The sequence below is a fragment of the Chiloscyllium punctatum genome, chromosome 30 (genome assembly GCF_047496795.1).
Source record: "Chiloscyllium punctatum isolate Juve2018m chromosome 30, sChiPun1.3, whole genome shotgun sequence".
In the NCBI taxonomy this organism is placed as follows: Eukaryota; Metazoa; Chordata; class Chondrichthyes; order Orectolobiformes; family Hemiscylliidae; genus Chiloscyllium; species Chiloscyllium punctatum.
Genome location: NC_092768.1, coordinates 70262403 through 70281337, shown reverse-complemented (window position 1 = coordinate 70281337; position 18935 = coordinate 70262403).

Below are 18935 nucleotides of genomic sequence, written 5' to 3'. Positions count from 1 at the left end.
CGGACGTGGGGCAACAACTCATACGGGTAGAGTTTGTATCAAAAGCCTGGCCGGACATACGAAAGAAGTTAGAGAAAATGGATGATTGGGATAGTAAATCTCTAAGTGAACTACTACGGGAGGCGCAAAAGGTGTTTGTGAGAAGGGACGATGAGAAGCAAAAGAAGGCGACAAAGATAATGATGCAAACCGTGCAACAAATGACAGCTGGAAGAAGGGAAAAGGGAGAGCCGTGGCAGAAACAGGAAAGGGGAGAGTCGTGGCAAGAGCAGAGGAAAAGAGAACCATGGCCGGAACAAAGGAAGAGTGGAGGAACGCGAGACCGCGACAGGGAAACAAAGAGGATACTCAGATGTTACTACTGTAATGAAGAGGGACATTTTAAACGGGAGTGCCCCCGCTACAAGCGGGAGGTGCGGTCGTACGCACTGATGGAGGAAGATTAGGGAGGTCGGGGGTTCCTACCCTTGGGGCAAAAGGACTATAGACAGGAACCCCTGGTAAACTTGAAAGTAGGACCCCAAGGATCGGAGATCACATTTATGGTGGACTCGGGAGCCGAAAGATCAAGTATAATCCAAATACCCCCCGGCACCCGAGCAGGAGGAAAAGTTATGGGGGTATCTGGAATTGGAGGACAGAAATTACAAGTTCCAGTGGTGGAGGACGTGGAAATTGGATATGAAAACAGAACTACTAAACGAGACCTCCTTCTACTGCCATCGGCGGGGTTTAATTTGTTAGGAAGAGACTTGCAGGTCAAACTAGGGATCGGAACGGTACCAAGTAACGGGGAAATAGTGGTAAGGTTGTTCGCCCTCACCGAAGAAGATGATCAACAAATAGACCCGGAAGTATGGTACCGAGAAGGGAACAGAGGGGGTTTAAACATCAAACCTCTCCAAATCACCATGTTACCAGGAAAAGGCCCGGTAAGAAGGAAACAGTACCCGATTGCTATGGAAGGACGCGAGGGGTTACAACCTGTGATAGAAAGATTAATCACAGATGGACTACTGGAGGAATGTATGTCCCCTTTCAATACTCCAATACTCCCTGTGAGGAAGCCGGATGGGACATATAGGCTGGTGCAAGACTTGCGGGGGTTGAATGAAGTAGTCCAGGCTAGATACCCGGTGGTACCTAATCCCTACACGTTAATGAGTAAAATTCCCCCCGAACACGAATGGTTCAGCGTAATAGATCTGAAGGATGCCTTCTGGAGTTGCCCCCTTGACGAAGAAAGTCGGAACCTTTTTGCCTTTGAATGGGAGAATCCCTTCACAGGACGAAAGCGACAGTTAAGGTGGACGGTCTTGCCGCAGGGATTCACGGAGTCACCCAACTTGTTTGGACAAATACTGGAGCAGATCTTAGGAGGATTTCGGTGTAACGCGGAAAATCAATTGCTCCAATATGTCGATGATCTCTTACTCTCAGGACCAAGAGAAGAGGAGGTACGAGCAGACACCGTTGCCCTGCTGAACTTCCTGGGGAAACAGGGCCTACGCGTCTCCAGGACAAAACTCCAGTTTGTGGAGCAAGAAGTAAGATATCTGGGCCATCAAGTCAGTAAGGGGCATCGCCGTATCACGCCAGAACGAATATCAGGGATTACGGGTATGCCAATACCCAGGACGAAGAAGGAAATCAGACAATTCCTGGGGCTAGTAGGGTATTGCCGGATATGGATTGAAAGTTACACCACTTTAGTAAAATTCTTGTACGACAAACTGGGACAAGAAGTACAAAAGGTGGACTGGTCAGATGAGGAGGAGCAGCGATTTAATATTATTAAAAATAAACTGATTCGAGCTCCGGTATTGGCTTTACCCACCCTGAAGGAACCGTTCCAGTTATATGTCAATAGCGCCGGCGGAATTGCCCAGGGCGTGCTTACCCAGCTGCGGGCAGGGAAACGTCAGCCGGTTGCATTTTTGTCAAAAATGTTAGACCCTGTGTCCTGTGGATGGCCGACCTGTATACAGGCAGTGGCAGCTACGGCAATGTTAGTGGAAGAGGCCCGAAAACTTACCTTTGGAGGAAGGATCACAGTATATTCCCCACATTCGGTTAGTGCCATACTGGCTCAGAAGGCTCACCGCTGGTTAACAGACTCTCGCATCCTGAAGTATGAGACGATTTTGATGACCGGGGACGATCTCAATTTTGCAAAAGATCTCAGTTGCAACCCAGCCCAGTTTCTATACGGACGTCCTGTAGATGGAGAACAGGAGCATGATTGTGTGGAATTTGTAGACTTGCAGACCAAGAGCCGAGAGGACCTGCAAGAAGCCCCGCTGGGTGAAGGACAGGAACTGTACATCGACGGGTCCTCCCGGTGCATCAGTGGGGTACGGTACAGTGGCTATGCTGTCATAGATGGTGCAACAAAACAGACGATCGAGTCCGGACGACTGCCCGGGAAGTGGTCAGCCCAATCCTGTGAGTTGTACGCCCTCCAGAGGGCCCTGAAGTTGTTGGAAGGGAAAGTGGGGACCATATATACTGACTCAAAGTATGCATACGGAATCGTTCATACTTTCGGAAAAATCTGGAAAGAGAGAGGATTGATAACCTCCCGGGGAAAAGAATTGGCTCACGAACAAATGATCAGCCTAACGTTGGAAGCCCTGGCGTTACCTACGGAACTCGCAGTAGTCCATGTACCCGGTCACCAGAAGGGGTCGACACCGGAAGAGGTGGGAAACCGGCTGGCAGATGAGGAAGCCAAGCGGGCAGTGGTCGAAAAATCCGTCCAATTGTTAACGTTAATACCGTTGAGGGAAGGGCTCGCTAAACAACCCGTCTTCAACCAGGGGGAGATTGATAAAATGGATCAATTAGGTGCCCGACTAGATACTAACGGGAAGTGGACGGTTCCTGATGGGAGACAAGTACTGAACAAACAGATCACCCGGGGTATTCTGCACCGATTACACCATCAGACCCACTGGGGGGTGCAAGCCATGTGTGACACGATCCTGAGAGACTATGTATGCAGGGGGATATACACGTTAGCCCAACAAGAGGTAGTCGGATGCCCCACTTGCCGGCGTATTAACCAGAAAGCCATGCGTTCTATGCCAGCCGGTGGTCAGCCCCTCGCAATTAGGCCATTTCAGAAGATCCAAGTCGACTTTACAGAATTACCCCCAGTGCAGCGATGGAAATATCTGCTAGTAATAGTAGACCATTTCACTCACTGCATAGAGGCTTTCCCAACTGCCAAAGACGATGCACCAACCGTGGCCCGACTGTTGTTAGAGAATATAATCCCGAGATATGGCATAATGCAATCTATCAACTCAGACTGCGGGACGCATTTTATTTCTAAACTACACCATTTGATCTGTACTGCCCTGGGTATCCAATGGAAATTCCATGCACCCTGGCATCCTCAGAGTTCGGGTCGGGTTGAGAGAATGAATGGCACACTCAAGACCCAATTGACTAAACTGGTGTTAGAAACTAAGTTACCGTGGCCGAAGTGCCTTCCCATTGCCCTATTGAGGATACGTACGGCACCTCGCCGGGATGTCGGGGTTTCCCCCTATGAAATGCTGTTCGGATTACCATATTGGAGTAAGGTTGACGGATGTCCCACGTTCCAAGGGGGAGATGTATTTATCAGAAACTATTTACTGGCCTTATCCCGTTCTTTTGCAGAACTCCGGAGGAAAGGTCTCCTGGCTCAGACTCCACCGCTCGACTTCCTCCTGCATAAGGTGGAGCCCGGAGATTGGGTACTTGTTAAGACCTGGAAGGCCGAAAATCTCCAGCCGCGGTGGGAAGGACAGTTCCTGGTTCTGTTAACAACTGAAGCAGCTGTTCGGACGAAAGAAAAAGGGTGGGTCCACGCATCAAGGATAAAGGGGCCTGTTCCGCCTGAAGAAGAAAGCACTTGGACATGCGAGCAAGGGGACAAGCCGTTGGTGGTAAAACTGAAAAGACAGCAATAATGAACTCTACTTGGACTGTATTGGTGGGGATATTGATCAGTTTACTCCTGTATGTGGGGGAGGGTGAGGGGAGATGTGACAAATGTCGGACTACGGTGAGGCTTGGGAGTCGGATCTACTCGGGATCATTTGTTTCTCACTCCCATGTGGACGATCGGTGTTACGATGTGAATGCACGGCAAGAATGTCGGGAGGGTGGAAGACCCTATTATCAGGTGTATAATAAAGGATACGGTGGCAAAGTCCGTGGATGCCCTAAAAATGACCACTGGGTGTGTGTTAGCAAAACTGGGAAGTGGGGCCTATCCTCCGTGTTGCTCAGAGAGCAGGTTGACAGAGTCAAGGAGACCAGGGAACAGAACACTGATCGGGGGTTGGGGAAAGGGCAAGACCGTCAAAGAATGGTCGCGGTCTCTAAAGTGCCATCTGTATACGAAGAGGTAGAAGAAAGGATTGAGCTCCCTGATGTAACACAAAACCTGTTTATTGATCTTACCTCTAGGATAGCCACTGTTTTAAATGTTAGCAATTGCTGGGTTTGTGGGGGGCCGCATATGTCAGAACAATGGCCATGGACTGGTCACAGCTTAGACATATGGGAATTGCTTCAAACCACTTGGACACATGTCAACGAAAGGAAAAGCCAGGGGTGGAGACTGACAAATAGCCCTGAGGGCCAGTTATGTGTTGAAGGAAAGGGGACCGTGGAGGTAGGAATTAGTCCCTGTCAGAGTGTATTGGATGCGACCACACGAGTATGGTGGCCTGAGGATATTACTTGGTACATTGCAAACCGAGGTCATCAAAATTGCGTTCCATTACGTTCTGATTCCTCCTCTGACAAACTAGGTGCTGATTCTTCCGATGACATGATGAGAGCCTGGGGTGGTGGTTGTCAGGGGAGTCGATGCTGGGATACTCCTGTCCAGACTCTGGCACGGGGCCACGAGCCCGAATATTGGAATTGTAGTGGTCCTGGTCCTTATGAGGGCGTCCCTGTGGTAAAGGAGCTGTGGGATGACGTTGTGAGGCAGGGAGGGCCTGCTCCAGATGGCCTATTTTGGATATGCGGTAATCAGGCATACTCCACACTGCCCATGGGATGGGCTGGGGTATGCTTCCTGGGTCTAATACGACCTGCGTTCTTCCTATTACCCCGGGAGGAAGGCGATGATTTGGGGATTAAACTCTTTGACTCCCTCCGTAGGTCGCCAAGGGATATCCAAGTCGGTGATTGGGGGAATGAGTGGCCACCGGCCCGGATTATTGAATACTACGGGCCAGCTACATGGGCACAGGACGGATCATGGGGATACCGTACTCCTATCTATATGTTAAATCGAATTATCAGGCTCCAAGCAGTCGTAGAGATTATTACTAACCGGACTGCCCTGGCCCTGGAGCTGCTGGCTAAGCAGCAGGATCAGATGAGGGCTGCTATATATCAAAACCGACTTGCCTTGGATTATCTGTTGGCCTCGGAGGGGGGCGTGTGCGGGAAGTTTAATCTGACTAACTGCTGCCTAGAAATTGACGATAATGGTAAAGCGGTTTTGGAAATTTCCGGTGAAATTCGGAAATTGGCCCATGTGCCAGTACAATCTTGGCGTCCTCTTAGTGGCATCGGATGGTGGGATGGTCTCCTGGGTGGTAGTTGGTGGCGCACGGCGTTGCTGGTGGTTGGGGGGGGCATGATTCTTCTTCTCGTACTACCCTGCCTAATCCCCTGTATTCAGTTTTTAATTCAGAAAAATATTTCCCGACTCCAGGCAGTGGTGGTTCCACAACATGGGACACGGGAACTTAAGGTGATGTTGCTGCGAAAGTCCAAAGATTTCCCGGGCCCTTAAAGAGGGGGGGGGGGGGGGGGGGGCTTATCTTGGTCTAGGCACATCTTAAAAAAAGAAAAGGGTGGAATTGTGAGAGGTAATTTCGGTTTGCAACTTTAAGATGTGCCTAGACCACAGACTGATCTATAATAAAAGATAAAACTTTTGCTTTTTTTCTAAAACATTAGACTTTTGCTTTCTTAAAACATTTTGTATACTCAAAAGTAGAATAGTTTAAAATAGTGCATGCAGTTTGTGAGCAGAGTAAAACAAGCAGGCCCTTGATTGATGAAACCATAAACACAGGCAGGGAAGGATGAGTCCTTGACTGATAAAGACTGCAGGACAGGGAAACGACTCGAGAGACATCTGCTACAGATTGATACAGAGACATCTGCTACAGCACAGACAGAGAAGAATAAGTCTTTGACTGATAAGACTACAGGGAGAGAAAAATAACACCTCTAGGGTCTGGAGGCATGAAGGGGAGGGTCTGAAGACATTTGTTGCAGACTTTGTGATAAGGATGCAAGTTGGAGAATAATGATGTTTTTAAGAATGTGAACCTCATGGCTCGTTAGAACCAAGGAGGGGAGGGACTTGTACTGTATATAATGAGAAACTTTGTAAGCCTCAGCGCGCCTTTTACTCAGAAGGCTGCCCATCTCTGCAGACTTGCTAATAAAGCTTTGTTTTCCTGAATTTGTCTAGAGCGATTATTGAGAAGCAATTTTCGTTTCTAACAAAAAACAATTATATATTTCCTCCACATAGTTTCCATTCTTATTGACTCAGCTCTTGGCTGAAACAATTACACACTGGTGTGAGTTCATTCACCTTGTCTCAGAAATTATAATTGCAGAATTGCAGAAGTACCATTAATTTACCTATATCCCACACCCTGAAGCAGAGTTTGTAGAATGTTTTTGTCAGTGTTTGTTTGAACAACAACATTGTTCACTGACTGGGGATGGACCTATTTCAGATCCAACATTGCATCATGAAGCTGAGTAAGTGAGTCATCTCACAGTAAGAGATCCTTCAGGAAATTGGGAAACAGATGGAATTCAGAGTGATGATGAAGTTTTAAAGTGATCCCTATAAAGGACAAACAATAACTGGGGACCAGAAGCAGAGTGCCATGAGTTGAATCTGAGAGGGAGCACTGCCCCAGATAAACAGGGAAAGAGTGAAATGTCTGACTGCAACTGATCAGGGACAAACATGGCAAGGAACGGGCTCAAATATTCAACAAAAAGGCACATTCTTTAGCTCTGAGCCCACCCACCATCTGTTCCCCTCGGTCTACAACACATTTTCCAGCAGCTCCTTCCATTTCTGAACAAGAGGGAGATCAGATTATTGACATTAATCTGACTACATTACCCATGCTGCCCTGGGAGATAGCGCCTGCGCAGTAAGAGCCGGTGAGGATCGGTCCGCGGAGCCTAATGGGAGTTGTAGTTCTTACAAGCGCGCACGCGATCCGCTGCAGCTGGTGGCCAACGGCGGGGAGTTCGAACGTGAGCGCGCGGGAGGCCCAGAGCGGAGGTCACGTGGTGCGGCTGGAATTGGGGGGGAGGGGCGGGGTTTATAGACCCAGAGACCTCCCTCCAAACCTGGGGACATGGGAGAAGAGGGAAATGGCACAGATATTACAACAATGTTTTCTCTAATTTCATAGTGGGATATAAAAAACATTTCCCAATTATAGGGCACAAAGAGCCTGAGAACTACAGTAAACCTAATATCTGTGGTGGGTGAGTCACTTGGTAGGATTGAGAGGGACAAGGTGGACATGCATTTGGAAAGACAGGGTTTGATTAGGAACAGTCAGCATGGCTTTGTGGATGGGAGATCATGTCTCACAAATTTGTTAGAGTTCTTTGTTGACAAGGGCAGAGGGACAGACATAGTCTGGATGGATGTAGTCTAAAGCCTTACAGCCTTTGATAAGATTCCACATGGTAGGCTGCTCTGGAAGGTTAGCTCCCATGGAATCCGGGGCAAGGCGGTAAATTGGATACACAATTGGCTTGACAGTAGGAAGCAGAGGGTCATAGTTGAAGAATGTTGGTCGGACTGCAGGCCTGTGACTGTCCCACAGGGGTTGGTGCTGGGCTCATTGCTGTTTATCTATATCAGTGATTTGGATGAGAGTGTACAAGGTATGATTCGTCAGTTTGCTGATGACAAGAAAATAGGTGGTGTTGTGGACAGTGAGGAAGATTATCAGAAAATGCAGCAGGACCTTGATCAGCTGGGGAAGTGACCGGAGAAATACAAATGGAGTTTAACATACCTAAGTAAATTCACAGGACCCGATCAGCTGGAACCTAGAACTCTATGGAAAGCTAGGGAACTGATTGGTGGGCCCCTTGCTGAAATATTTGTATTAACGATAGTCACAGGTGAGGTGCAGGAAGACAAGAGTTGGGTAACATGGTACCACTATTTAAGAAAGGTGGTAAGAACACGCCAGGGAACTATAAACCAGTGAACTTCACTTCAGTGGTAGGCACGTTGTTGGAGGGAATACTGAGGGACAGGATTTACATGTTTTTGGAAAGGCAAGAATTGATTAGTGATAGTCAACATATCTTTTTGCATGGGAAATTATGTCTTACAAACTTGTTTGAGGTTCTTGAAGACGTCACAAAGAGGAATAACGAGGGCAGAGCGCTGGACATGATCTGTATGGACTTTAGTAAAGCGTTCGACAAGGTTCCCCATGGAAGATTGGTTAGCAAGGTTTGATCTCATGGAATACATGGTGGACCCGCCATTTAGGTACAAAACTGGCTTGAAGGTAGAAGACAGATAGTGGTGGTGGAGGGTTGTTTTTCACACTAGAGGCCTGTGACCATTGGAGTGCCACAAGGATTGGTGCTGGGTCCACTACTTTTCGTCATTTATATGAATAATTTGGATGTGAACATAGCATGTATATTTCATAAGTTTGCAGATGATACCAAAATTGGAGGTGTTGTGGACAGCGAAGAAAGTTACCTCAGATTACAATGGGATCTTGATCAGATGGGCCAATGGGCTGAGGAGTGGCAGATGGAGTTTAATTTAGAAAAATGTGAATTGTTGCATTTTGGGAAAGCAAATCTGAGCAGGACTTATATAATTAATGGTAAGGTCCAAGGAAGTGTTGCTGAACAAAGAAACCTTGGAGTGCAGGTTCGTAGCTCCTTGAAAATAGAGTCGCAGGTAGATAGGATAGTGAAGAAGGCACATGATAAGCTTTCCTTTATTGGTCAGAATATTGAGTATCGGAGTTGGGAGGTCATTTTACCGATGTACGGGATGTTAGTCAGGCCACTGTTGGAATATTGCATGCAATTCTGGTCTCTTCCTAACAGAAGGATATTGTGAAAGTTGAAAGGATTCAGAAAGAATTTACAAGGATGTTGTCAGGGTTGGAAGATTTGAGCTGTAGGAAGAGGTTGAATAGGATGGGGCTGTCTCCCTGGAACGTTGAAGGCTGAGGGGTGACCTTATAGAGGTTTGTAAAATCATGAGGGCATGGATATGGAAAAGAGACAAGGTCTTTTCCCTGGGGTGGGGGAGTCCAAACCTAGAGGGCATATGTTTAGACAATAGACAATAGACAACAGATGCAGGAGTAGGCCATTCAGCCCTTCGAGCCTGCACCGCCATTCAATATGATCATGGCTGATCATTCCCAATCAGTATCCTGTTCCAGCCTTATCTCCATAACCCTTGACTCCACTATCTTTAAGAGCTCTATCCAATTCTTTCTTAAATGAATCCAGAGACTGGGCCTCCACTGCCCTCTGGGGCAGAGCATTCCACACAGCCACCACTCTCTGGGTGAAGTAGTTTCTCCTCATCTCTATCCTAAATGGTCTACCCCGTATTTTTAAGTTGTGTCCTCTGGTTCGGCACTCCCCCATCAGCGGAAATATGTTTCCTCCTGCCAGAGTGTCCAATCCTTTCATAATCCTATACGTTTCAATCAGATCCCCTCTCAGTCTTCCAAACTCAAGGGTATACAAGCCCAGTCGCTTCAGTCTTTCCGTGTAAGGCAATCCTGCCATTCCAGGAATTGACCTCGTGAACCTACGCTGCACTCCCTCAATAGCCAGAATGTCTTTCCTCAAATTTGGAGACCAGAACTGTACACAGTACTCCAGGTCTGGTCTCACCAGGGCCCTGTACAGCTGCAGAAGCACCTCTTTGCTTCTATACTCAATCTTTGCTTCTATACTAAGCATAGGACTTTTTTTTCCTTCAGAATGCAGGAAACTGAGGCTGGATCTTATAGAAGTGAACGAGATCGTGAGAGGCATGGAAAGGGTGAATGCACTCAATCTTTAGGTTGAGAGGAGAAAGATATAAAAGAGACCTAAGGGGCAACGTTTTCATGCAGAGGGTGGTACGTGTATAGAATGAGCTGCCAGAAGAAGTGATGGAGGCGGTACAACTCAAACATTTAAAAGGCATCTGGATGAGTATATAAATAGGAACGATTTAGAAGAATATGGGCTCAGTGCTGGCAAGTGAAACTAGATTGGATTAGGCTATCTGGTCGGCACGGACGAGTTGGGTCTGTTTCCATGCTGTACATCTCTATGACTCAAAGGTTGAGGTCTTGGGTTTTAGAAAGTTAAATCAAGACAGGAGTTTCATGCCGAATGTTTGGGCTTTAAGGAGTGTACTGGAACAGAGGGACCTTGCATTTCAGGTGCATAGTTCTCTGAAAGTGGAGTCTCAGGTAGACAGGGCAGTGAAGAAGACATTTGGCACACTGACCTTCATCAGTTTTGGCACTGAATATAGAAGTTGGGAAGTTGTGTTCCAGTTATACAGGACATTGATGTGGCTGCACTTCGGAGTATTGCGTTCAGTTGTGGTGACTTTGCTACAGGAAGGATGTTACTAAACTGGAAAGAGTGCAGAAGAAATTTATGAGGATGTTGGTAGGAGTTAAATGTCTGAGTTCTAAGGAGAGGTTGGATAAGCTTAGGACTTTTTTTTTCTTCAGAATGCAGGAAACTGAGGCTGGATCTTATAGAAGTGAATGAGATCGTGAGAGGCATGGAAAGGGTGAATTCACTCAATCTTTAAGGTAAAAACAATGACTGCAGATGCTGAAAACCAAATACTGGATTAGTGGTGCTGGAAGAGCACAGCAGTTCAGGCAGCATCCAACGAGCAGCGAAATCGACGTTTCGGGAAAAAGCCCTTCATCAGGAATAAAGGCAGTGAGTCCCTCTCCCACTGCAACTCCCAGGTCATTTCGTCTGCTCTGAAGCTCCGACCTGCCTATCTTCTTTTCCACCTATCCACTCCACCCTCTCCTCCTTGACCTATCACCTTCATCTCCTCCCCCACTCACCCATTGTACTCTATGCTACCCTCTCCCCACCCCCACCCTCCTCTAGCTTATCTCTCCACGCTTCAGGCTCACTGCCTGTATTCCTAATGAAGGGCTTTTTCCCGAAACGTCGATTTCGCTGCTCGTTGGATGCTGCCTGAACTGCTGTGCTCTTCCAGCACCACTAATCCAGTATTTGATTTTCAGCATCTGCAGTCATTGTTTTTACCTTAGAAGGATATGGGCCAAGCTCAGGGAAACGGGGTTAATGTGGAGGACATGTTGGTCATCATGGATCAGTTTGGGCCCAAAGGGCACATCTCCATGCTGGAGGACTCCATGACGATTGGGGAAATCAATGGAAATAAAACCTAATAAATCCCCAGGGCCTTGTGCTCTCCATCTATAAGGATGTCCTGAATGAAGTCACCCGAGAAATAGTGGATGCATTGTGATCATTTTCCAGCATTCTGTAGACTCTGGGAGAGCTCTAAAAGACTTGGCAGCATGGTGCTAGCCCTGCTGTTTCACAGCATCTGGAACCTGGGTTTCAATTCTAGCCTTAGGAGACTGTCTCTGTGGAGTTTGCACATTGTCTTTTTGGGTTTCTCCTGGGTGCTCTGGTTCCCTCCCACAGTCCAAAGACGTACAGGTTAGTTGAATTGGCAATACTAAAGTGTTCAGGGATCTGTGGGCTAGCTGAATTAGTCAGGAAAATGGAGAGTACTAGGGTAGGGGAATGGGTCTGGGTGGGATAGTCTTCAGAGGGTCAGTGTGGACTTGTTGGCCCAAATGGCTTATTTCTACACTGTCGTGATTCTAAGACTGGAGGGGAGCTAATGTGACTGCACTTTTTTTAAAAAAAAGGATGGACAAAGAAAATGGGGAATGATAGGCTGGTTAGACTGAAACCAAAGGAAGGGAAAATGTTGGAGTAAATGTTAAGGACATAATAACTAAGCATTTGGAAAGCAGTGGCACGATTGGTCTTAATCAGCATGGATTCACCAAAGGAAACCATGCTTGACAAACCGTCTGGAATTTTTAACGCTGTGTCCAGTACACAAGGGTGAATCAGTTGATGTTGAGACTTTGGGCTTTCAAAAGGCTTTTGACAAGATTCCACACAACAGATTAGTAAGGAAAGTTATGGCTCATGGTATCGGAGGTCGTGATTTGATGTGGATAGAGAACAGGTTGGCAGACAGGATGCAGAGTTGTAATAAACTGTTGCTTCTCAGAGTGGCAGGCAGTGATGGGTGGGGTACCATAGGGATACTAGCTGTTCACAATACACAATACATGTTAATGGTTTGGATGAAGGAATTGAATGCAACATCTCCAAATGTGCAGACAGCTGTGTGGTAGTGTGTGTTGTGAGGAGGATGCTCAGAAGTTGCAGTATGACTTGGATAGGCTGGCTGAAAGGGTAAATACTTGCAAACGCAACATGTGGAGAAATGAGAAGTTATCCACTTCATGACAAAAACAGGAAGGCAGATTATGATTTGAATGGTGGCAGTTTAGGAAAAGGTGAAGTCTAACCAGACCTGGGTTTTATGGTGGAACGGTCACTGAAGGTTGGCATGCAGGTGTAGGAAATGGGGGAAAGCTCATGGCATGCTGGCCTTCAGAGTGAGAGGATTTGATACAGGACAACGGATGTCTTCTTGCAGGTGTACAGGGCCTTTGGGAGGCCACACCTTGAGTACTCCGTGCAGTATTGTAGTCTCCTAATCTGAGTAAGGACATTCTTCCTATTGAGGAAATCTCACAAAGTTCAACAGACTGATTCCAAGGATGGCTGGACTGACATATGAAGAAAGACTGGATCAATTGGGTTTGTACTCACTGGAATTTAGAAGAATGGGGACAGCCATTGAACCTATGGAATTGTCTACCACAGAGAGCTGTTGGGACCAGGTCAATAGATGTATATTCAGGGAGCGGGAAATGGGAATTCAGGTTAAAGGGATCAAGGGGTATGGAGAAGAAGCAGGAGTGGGATACTGAAATTGAATGATCAGCCATCATCTTCTTGAATGATGGTGCTGCCTCGAATAGCCAACAGCTGCAGCTATTTTCTATGTTTCTGAGTGTGCAGCAAGTCAGTATCACTGAGCAAACTGGAAGGAGTGTTCTGCAGGTCAGTATCACTGAAACAGATTGTGAGGATGTGGTACATGAGGATAGCATTGATTTCTGCTTAAAGCAGCTTGAGAGGAGAGCAGTAAATTTTGTAAGATTGTGCTGGTTAAGTGCATCTTTAAAAGCTCGAAGTTAAAAAGCATTTAGAGGAGGGTGGGGTGAGTACTCTGTGGTCTACTCCCTTAAACAAACTATGGTTGGAAGTTTGGACTGTAGTGGGAGTGCTTGGAGTGGGAAAAAGGCCTCTAGTGTCATTACTATTATTGAAGGGAGTATCTAACAAGCTTAATTTCAGGGGATGTCATAACCAGTCTTGCAACAATCATGTATCAAAATGTCAATTGTCACAATAGCATTGAGCCAGCTCATAGCCTCCCATGTCACCTAACCACAAGCAGCAGGGCATCATGGGGGACAATTAAACCTCCCCATGAAAGCAGATTGATCTTCTCCACATTCCAGCTGACTCCATCTCCACTCCCACAAACATTAATTAATTCCCTCGTAGATCCAAATTCTGTCAAACTCTACCTTGATTCTCGATAATGACTCAGCATCTGCTGCTCTCTGTGGAAGAGAATTACAAACTTAGTTGTGCTCAGTGACTGTCCAACAGTTCATCAGTCTCTTTCACCCAGGGCTGGTGTCCGTATCCCATGAATCAAAACTCATTTGTCCTACATCTATTATTCAGCTTCAGATGCCAAACTATGGTCCAATTTCCACATTGACAATTTCATCGGAGCAGTGCAGAGTCTGTTCAAATTGTCATCTTGTGTTTTAATTTAATCCTCAGATAGCCAGGTTCCCTCAGCAGAATCCCTTTCATTGTCCCTCCTGTGTTCTTTATACCTACATGGATCACCATGTGCAAGGTGATTTGTTTTTATTCACGGATATGGACATGACTGGCCAGGAATCCAGTGACCCAGGGAATGTTCTGGAAACTGGGTTCAGATCCTGACATGGCAGATGGTGGAATCGGAATTCAGTAAAATCCTGGAATGAAGAGTTTAATGATGACCATGAAACCATTATTACTTATTAGGGAAAAAATACACACATCAGTTTCACTGATGATCAGGGAAGGAAATTGTCATCCTTACCTCATCTAACCTGCATGTGATTTCAGACCCACAGCAATGCGGTTCTCTCTTAACTGCCCTCTAAGCAATTAGGGTTGGACAAAAATTCGAGCCTGGCCAGCCAACCCGACATCTGTTGCATCTGTGAATGAGTCAAGACAGCAAATGTCGAACAAGCTCTGAACCCCTGAAAATAAAACAATGCTCCAGGAAAAGCCATCATCACCAGCGAAGGCTCAGTGAGCCTGCATCGTTTTCAGAAACAAAACTAAAAATTGCTGGAAAGCTCAGCAGGTCTGGCAGCATTTGTTGATAGAAATCAGAGATAACGTTTCGGGTAGAGTGATCCATCGTCAGAAGGGATTTCCCTCCACAGATGCTGCCAGACCTGCTGTGCTTTTCCAGCAATTTCTATTTTATCGTTCTGATTTACAGCATCCACAGTTCTTTCAGTTTTTATTCTGCATTGTTGTCGGAGTGTCACTGGCATGCCGTCTTTTACACCAGTTCCACTATCAGGATCAGCACATGGCGTGACAGAGAAAGAAATGGGACAATCTTTCTACAAAATGTGTGATCAGAAGGTTTTGTTTTAATATTTGGTTCTCATACATGCTTCTATTCTGCCATTTCCAGTCACTATACTATCACTGATAGATTATTCTCTTCAAAGAAAAAGCAATACTGGAAATAATTCAATATAATGCAAAAGAGTGAGGAGATCATTCTAACAAAGTGTAGGAAAGTTCTGTCACTCAGTGAGAAATAGCTCCCAGCAGAGTCCTGCAACTTACTCCTGTGGACACATTGGTTTGTGCAGTTACCAGGAACCCGGGGTTTTGTGCTCACTGTTCCATTCATAAGCTTGTCCTTTATTCCTCTCTCCCTGGAGATGCTCGATTGTGGAGTCCGGCTCCAGGAAAAGACAAACCCAGGAATATCCGAAACAGGGCTATCACTGAGTGAATCCAGAGGGTGGATGTTATTGGCAAAGGATTCCCTCTCAGCTGAGAGGCACAGTCCCCTTTCACTCCGACACAGATTCATCTTCCAGTAGGCTTACTGGGTATGGTAGTGAGCAGGAACCGGGAATAACGTACCCCACAGGCCCACGAATGTTGAGTGTAATTGTTAGTGTTCCTTTGCAGCCGAGACAGAATCCCATTCTAGCTCTTTCATGCCGTGCATGTCCCCAGCAGGAAACATTGAGGCAGAGATATCCCGTAGAAACTACACACTGTGAAGCCGTGTCTCTGAGTGTCTGAGCCTCGAATCTCACAATGAGAGATGACCCTCACTTAGCTTGAGTGGAGACTGGAAAATCTTCAATAAAATTTCAACCTTCAGCACAGACGGTTGAAAGAAGTCGGGGTGGGTGCAGAATCAGCAAAAAAATGATGACAGCAGTGATGCTTATAACTTCCAAGGTTCACACAGGCCCCCTCAGTCTGGATCGGAGCGACTTCAAGACTCTCTTCTTTCCCCATTTGGAATGAATTCATTTCCCCACAATCTGAATCACATTGAAGATTAAACAGAAACTAAAGAGGTGGAAATACTGTGTAAATAACGGGCAGACTGGGGTTAGTTTTCAATTATTGATATAGAATCATATTGAAACTAATCTGTATTGTATTTCTATTACTGAAGCAGCTCATAAACACTCACTTGATCCATTGCAGACGCTGCAATTTGTACACGGTGGAGGAATGAGGGGACAGGATTGTTGGTTGAGTGAGATGGACAACTCCATCAGTAGCTGGTTTGTACTGAGAGTGAGGGCAAGTTTCTCAGCACAAAGTTCTGAGAAGGAAGCAGCACGTAGCCTGGGGGACACAGAGAAAGAACAAGAACCACAGTTTATTAATAACGGTATTTCTGACACAGATATAACTGTAAAATAAGGGATTTTCTGTTCCAGTAAACTGAACTGAAGACAAGCAGCAGGTGGAATGTTCCCAGACCCTGAATGACATCGATGACAATGAGAAGCCTCACAACATCCCATCAGAACTCAAGCAGTGCCTTCCATGACATCAAGAGCAATAAATTACAATTCCCAATTGAGTTTGTCTCTGTTTTCTTCAGTCATGGGAATCGGGCATCGCTGCCTGGGCCAGCATTTATTGCTCATTCCTAGTTGCCAAATTCAAAAGGTGTTGATGAGCTTCTTGAACCTCTGCAGTCTAACTGTCCATTGTGGGTTAATCCACACAGAGGAAAAGACACCGCCACTTCCGGGGTCAAACTGCGCGTGTGCAGTTCACCTCCGCGCAGACTCAGTTCAACGGCGACACCTCGAGCCTCCGCACGACTCTTCAGGGCGGAGTTATCACTCTCCCCGGCTCCGATTGGTCACTTAGACTGTCGATCGCCGTGGTGCCGTCCAATCGGGAGTCCGAACAGCAGAGAGGGGTGGGGCCACAGGTAGGTGTGAGGAAGGATCAGGATGGCGCTGGAAACGCCCAGCAGCTCAGGCACCATCCGCGGATCACGGAAAGGAACATTTCGGGCAAAAGGCCTCCCTCAGGATGTCCCTGCTCCTCGGAGGATGCTGCTGTGCGTTTCCAGCTGTTTGGTGTTACCTCCCCCAGACTCTATAACTCAACATTAACAGTTTGTTGATCTTCACGCCGTCGGGGGGGAAGATGTTGGTTTAAACCCAACCTCCTGAGTCCAGCGCAGCCGAAACCCCCGGAGAAGAGAAGACGGACCAACCGCCTTCCCGCCCCTCCCGGTTTGAAATGGTACGCATGCGCAAGACCCGCCCCTCCCTTCCCTCGCGCAGTGTCGGTTAAACGGCGGCGCCTCGGGACACCTCAGGGCGGGACACAGCTCAGACCCCGGCTCCGATTGGGTAAGGGCTCTGTCGATCCAATGGTGCCGACCAATAGGGACCGCGGCCCCGCTTGGGCCCCGCCCCCAGGAGGTGGGTCCCTGGAGAAACAGGGTCTTATGGGGGATCGGGGAAGGAAAGTTGTGTTGAGAATGATCAGATCAGACATGGTCTGACTGAAAGGTGGAGCAGACTTTGGGAGGGAATCCCTTCATCATGATGTTCCATCTTATGGTGATCCCTGTTCCATTGGGACTCAGTCCCGTCAATGGGACCATTCACCTGTTTGGGTCTGACACCATTTCATGTGGTGTCTGGTGGATCAGAGTGTGAGGGGTCATTATAAATGTTGTTATCTGTAAAAAATCACAAGGTTGAATCATGAGAGAGGAAGGTGAGGGGGGTGTAGGTTAATATTGGACAAACAGTTATAAACATCTGTTTACCACTTCTGCAAAAACATAATAAAACCACAATCAAGAGGCTATAAGGTTGAGTGTGGATAAAGAATGGGAGGAAATGTTACTTTAACAATGTAAGGAAGGAGATGGTAGTGGAAGAGGATACACTAACACTGGACCACAGCAGGATGTGGTGAAATGGCCAAACAAGACTTATACTTTGTTATGTACAAGGTCGGATAAGGCAAGAGATAAACAACAGTAATGGGCGCCAGGTTTAGAATAGTGGGAGGAGGGAAAGAGAATCGAATTGTATATAAGTTGTGTACTCGTTAAGCTCGGTGTGCCTATCTTATAGGTGCCACGCTATAATAGACGATACTGCTGCTTCAGATCTTGTCTCGGACTGAAATTATTGAAGTGAGTGGGTTCTATTTCCCAGAATTGGGGACCTGTCCGGGATATTCTTCCATCGCCGGGGGTAGTGGCTGGCCCTGGACACTGGGAAGACATGTCCCGTTCCCAATTGAGGAGCGGTCTCGTGTCCCAGTTTGGTCCGCTCCCTTGGGCGACTGGTACGAATCCCACAAGAGAGACACCTGAATCAGACAGTGAAAGGAGGTCGATAGAAAATACAGAAAAAAGGGGCCAGGCAACTCTGTGCACAGACCAAGGTAAGAAAACTGACTTTTAAGTATTGCCTTGGTGGCTGGGAAAAGGGGTATTTAATCGCTGAGGGACTGGCGAGGGCCCTGAGAAATGGGGGTAGGCAGAGAAAGTCAAACTGCGAAGAAGTAAAGGAAGAAAAAATCCCTACTAACATTCCTCCAGAAAGTCCGTTGGGGAAGATGTTGAGGAAATGGACAAGTAACACTTGTACAAGGGAAAAAGATAAAAAGAAAATGATGAAATATTGTTGTTTAGTATGGATCAAAGAACCAATCCTTCGTCCGGCTGTCTTCTGGCCAAAGTACAGTTCGGACGAGGATTGGGTCTGTCAGTATTTAGATTTGTATGTGAATGAAAAACAACCTTTTAGTCAAGAAGAGGCAGACTATGCGTCTTGTTGGAAGGGCAGTTTGGGAATGATGGTAGTAAAGACAAGGGATTCCCCCTCTGCCCCACCCAGTCCCTGGGATCCTCTTGGCTGCTTCCCCCCGCTCCCCCCCGTACCATAAAATCAAATTAGGTGGAAATGGAGGAGGAGGAGGAGAGACAGATAGGCAGGGACAGGGAACGGGGATGTTTTTGTCCCAGACCCTCAATCCTCAACGAAAGAAAAGGAAGATAAAGTAGATGTTGAGGAGACCTCTGGAGGATCTAAACC